General features: G+C 42.6%; 1 pseudogene; it reads left to right on the top strand.

Annotated features, from left to right (window-relative positions):
• Window positions 1-2284: 2284 nt before the first annotated feature.
• LOC138818384 (mRNA decay activator protein ZFP36L1-like) lies at window positions 2285-3279 on the top strand (annotated as a pseudogene).
• The last annotated feature ends 1556 nt before the right edge of the window (window positions 3280-4835 follow it).

Genomic DNA, 4835 nt, shown 5'->3' with positions numbered 1-4835 from the left:
GAGAGGTAACTACCAAGTCTCCTGGAATTCAGGGCCAATGCAAGGGATATCTGTTGGTTCTGAGTAACCAGGGCTGCCATTTCCATAGCCTTTCAGGCCTCCAGATTTGCCTGCTAGATCACTGTACTTCCTATGCTTCCAGCACCTTTCACTCACAAGGACTAGGGCAGGCCCAGGACTCTGCTTTGAGGTGCCATGTTTGTTTATTGGGTGAAGAATATGAATGTAAGAATCAGCAAACTCACTCAATCCAGGGCATAGAAAGCTGTTCACAGGCTTTCAGGATTTCAGCTTGACCATTCTGGGGTTGACTCCCACTGCCCCTACCTTGAAGCATCCTCTTCAGAACCTAGATCAAGAGGGTCCATAAGGGGGCTGCATTGCATCTCAACACTGCCTAGCTGCTTTCCTGCTAAGCTGCTCCTCCTGCACTCCTCCTGCTATGTGTGATGAAGGGGGCCAGAAAATCTATACCAAAATAATCCTGCTATAGCATGTGGGGTCAAAGTTCATAGGGCATAGAAACATTTTCCTGGGTTTTCATACTCAGGAAAATGAATGATTATTCTCTTTTTTGATTGGTTTTGTTTTTCATTATTTCTGGATGCTGTATATGTAAACACAGACTGGTTCAAATGTGCTCTTTGAACAATGTCTTAATTTGATAAGCAGACATCTCACAATAAGTCAAATACCCAATAGCCCCATTTGTCAAAGGTCTTCTCTTCTCCAACACCTTCAAGAAGATGCAAGAAAGAAAAGAAAATATTTTTGTAACCCTTCTCTTTGATCCATGTGTGAACACAAAGTGTGGATCCAAAGTGTGGATCAAAGTGTAGTAAAGCAACAGTCTTGACCAAAAAAGCTCAGGGATAGCACCTAGACCCTGAGTTCAAGCCCTTGGAACAAAACAAAAGCACAAGAAAACAATCCACAATATGTATGGGATATATGGATATACCTGTATTATACCATAACTATGCTGTAAAAATAAACCTATTAGAAAATTTAAATTTGTTTTCTTTTGTAGCTCAGTACCCGAAGCTCAGGCCTATAATACTACTTACTCAAGAGACACTTCTCATCAACTCACCAGGAAAAAGCTGGGAGTGAAAGTGTTGCTCAAGTGGCAGAGTGCCCGCCACAAAACTAAAAGCTAAAACAAAAAGCTTGAGCTCTGTATTTAAACAGAATACTGGACCAAAATATTTCTTTTGTGTCCCTGTCTACCTTCTATCTTTCTAGAGTGAACTGAATCAATACTGTTCCATTTTTACCAGAGAAAAAATTGGATCTGAAAATGGTGCTCGGAAAACTAGATATTCACCTTCAGAAGATTGAAACTCAGTTGCTATCTCTTACACCATACCACCTACACACACACACACACACACACACACACACACACACACACACACACACATTAATTCAATTTAATCAAAAGATCAGTGCTAGAGAACCTGCTATTGATTACATGTAACACTCAGATTAGCCCCTTCCAAGTCAAATCTCTGGGGCTAGGGAGTGAACTCCAGGCCAGACACACACTAGGCAATGCTCTAACATTTGAACTGTGCCTCTATCCCTTTTTTATTTAATATTTGTGAGAGGGTCTTACTACCTTGCTTCAAAGTGCCACTGAATGTATAATATCCTTGCACTGTTCCCCAAAAGCCCAAATTACAGCCTCTGCCAACATTTCCAGTTTTTCTCATTTTTCTTCCTATCTTCCACACACATAATCTCACTTCAGAAGATACTTTTCTCAGGTATTTGTTCTGATGAAAAACTGACTACTTGCCGTGTGCTAGTGGCTCACGCCTGTAATTCTAGCTACTCAGGAGGCTGAGATCTAAGGATCACAGTTCAAAGCCAGCCCAGCAGAAAAGTCAGTGAGACTCTTATCTCAAATTAACCACTAGAATACCGGAAGTGGTGCTGTGGCTCAAGCAGTAGAATGTTCGTCTTGAGCTGAAGAGCACAGGGATAGTGCCCAAGTCCAGAGTTCAAGCCCCACGACTTACGAAAAACAAACAAAAAACCTGACTACATGCAACCCAATTAATATGCAGCAATCCCTTGTATTTGATGCACTGACATTTTATAATCTAAAAAGAAAACAAAAAAAGCCACTTAAAGTTCTATGAGGGCAGAGTGAGAAAGGTGAGGGGCCCTGGGATTAGACATGTGGGACTCCTGACCTAAGTGGCAGAGTAAGCACCTTCCCCACATCAGGACCTTCATGACACCAAATCTGCACCTTTGTCCTCTATCAGTGTCCACAATGACTACCCCACTCATATCTGCCACCATTTTCAACTTGAGAGAAGCTTTATGCAAGTTTTGGTTGCCAAGATGCTCAATGACAGAGCTCCCAGAGAAGGGGCTGCTTGCTGGACAGGAAGGCAGTGGTCTCTCCTGCTGCTGAGGTGTTTCCCTTGGAGGCACTTGGCCAACACCCTGCCCAGCACCAAGTTCCACCAGAGCTAGGTCATCAGCTACCTGAAGGGTGAGCCAGTCCCAGTCTTGTACTCTAGGGACAGCAGCTTCAGAGACTGCTCTTTCTCACAGGTGCTGAGCAGCTGCTGCCCAATCAGAAGCAGACCAAAAGAGGCAGGTCAACTCCAGTCGCTATAAGAACTAGCTGTTCCTCCAATTTGAAGAAAACACCTATAAATATAGAGACAAGTGTCACTTCATGCACAGCATCCATAAGCTCCACAGCCTAGCCTGCCATCCCAAGTGCAAGATCTAGTACCTTCCATGTCACCAACCTTTGCCTCTATGAGCCCTGCTGCCACTTCATCCTCAAAGCCAAGGAACACAGAGCCCTGGCCAGGACCTTTCTGCAGACCTTCCCTATCTCCAGCATAGCTTTAGCTTTGCTGGATTTTCCAGTGCCAATGAGACTGCTGCCACCACGAGGCTGTTAGATAGCCCCACGTCGATCATCCCAACACCCATCCTGATTGCCGATGACCTCCTGGGCTCACCCAATCTTCCTGATGGCACCAATAACCCCTTCACCTTCTAGAGTCAGGTATTTGTTCTTTACCTCTTTCATGGGGCTGCCTTTCATGTCTACCCCACCACCTTCCTATTCTGATCCATGTCTGAGTTCTCTCACATGTTTGATTCTCATGCCACCCCTCAGAATTCTCTGTTGGGTCAAGGCTACCTGTGCAGTACAGCAGGAGCCATGCTGGGTCAGATTCCCCCATCTTGGACAATTCAGGAGACCTGCCCATTTTCAGCAAACTTTCCATCTCATATGACTAAAGCACCAGGGTAAGGAGGGACACCCCCAATCCATTCCTTCTACTCCCCTTCCTCCTGCACCACATCCTAGATCCAATTAATCACCAAAAACCTGGAAGTGACCTGTATTTCAAGTGGTACAGTACTAGCTTCGTGCTAAATGAAGCTCAAGGATAGCTCCTGTCCTGAATTCAAGCACCAAGACCACCACAGAACATCAACAATAAAAAGATGAGTGATTTGGAAATGGAAAAATGCCTTTAAAGTCAAGTAGATCCACTGAAATGGAAAAAATAACCCTGTCCTATGACTAAAGGACTCAATATTGTACTTTATTTTACTTTTTATCAGTTGTGGAGCTTTAGTCATGGCCTGGGCAAAGTCCCAGAACTTTTTTGCTCAAGACTAGCACTCTACTTCTTTAAGCAACAGCTACACATCTGGTTTTGGGGGTGGTTAATTAGAGTAAGAATATCACAGACTTTTCAGGCTGGCTTTGAATTGTGATCCTCAGATCTCAGCCTCCTAGAAGCTAGGATAACAAATGTGAGTCACCAGTGCCCAGCTAGGACTTAATATTTCTAAAAGAGGGCTGGGAAGTTGGCTCAGTGGTAGAGCACTTGCGTTGCATGCCTGAGGCCCTGGGTTCAATTCCTCAGCACCACATAAGCAAAAAGAAAAAAGCCAGAAGTGGCGCTAGCTCAAGTGGTAGAGCGCTAGCCTTGAGCTGAAGAGCTGAGGGACAGTGCCCAGGCCCAGAGTTCAGGCCCCACGACCGGACCCAAAAACATAAAATATTTCTAAAAGAGCAGTACTTTTCAAATTGCCTTTGCATTCAAAATACCCCTTACAAGATTGTGACCTGGGTTTAAATTAATTGCAAAATTCATTCTAAAATGTGTAGGGGACTATAAGAAATCCTAAACAAACTAATTGGATACTGCAAAAACAAGAGGAAGTTAAGTAGGGAAGGATGACTCACATCTGTGATCTTCGCTACACATAAAGAAGAGATCTGAGGACAGTAATTCAAAACCCACCTCAGGAAGAAAAACCTTTCCAAAAATTATTTCCAAAAAAACAACAACAAATATCCAAAATTGGAGCTATGGACATGAGAAAAAACTGTTCAAGGACAGTATTAACATATATTTTCCTTTTTCCTGTATATGTTTTTCTTTAGTTTAAAATTGCCATTGCCCAAATTTTGTTTCTCTGATATATTTATCTTTCATGCCACCTTGGAATTTGAACTCAGGACCTTGCTCTCTTGCTTATTTTTTGTTCAACGCTTGTACATAGAACTTTAGCTACACCTCTAGTTCCTGACTTTTACTGATTCATTGAATAAGGGTCTTTAAGATTTGTCTGCAGGTGCTGCTTTGAACCTCCATCTTTAGAATATGCCACTTTAGAAGCTACAATTAGTGAGATGGTCCATGACACCTGGCAAGTCATTTTCCATTTATGCAAGTCTTCTTTCTCCTATTTATGATGTATTTTATGTCAGTGTTCATATTTCTTATGTATCTTTTTTCCAAATTTTTTATTGTGATTGATTACATAATTTCATAAAT

This window comes from Dipodomys merriami, unplaced genomic scaffold, assembly GCF_024711535.1.
Source record: "Dipodomys merriami isolate MVZ:Mamm:240054 unplaced genomic scaffold, mDipMer1.0.p SCAF_75, whole genome shotgun sequence".
NCBI lineage: Eukaryota > Metazoa > Chordata > Mammalia > Rodentia > Heteromyidae > Dipodomys > Dipodomys merriami.
The sequence above is the reverse complement of the archived record's forward strand: the minus strand, read 5'-3'. Positions and strand labels throughout refer to the sequence as shown.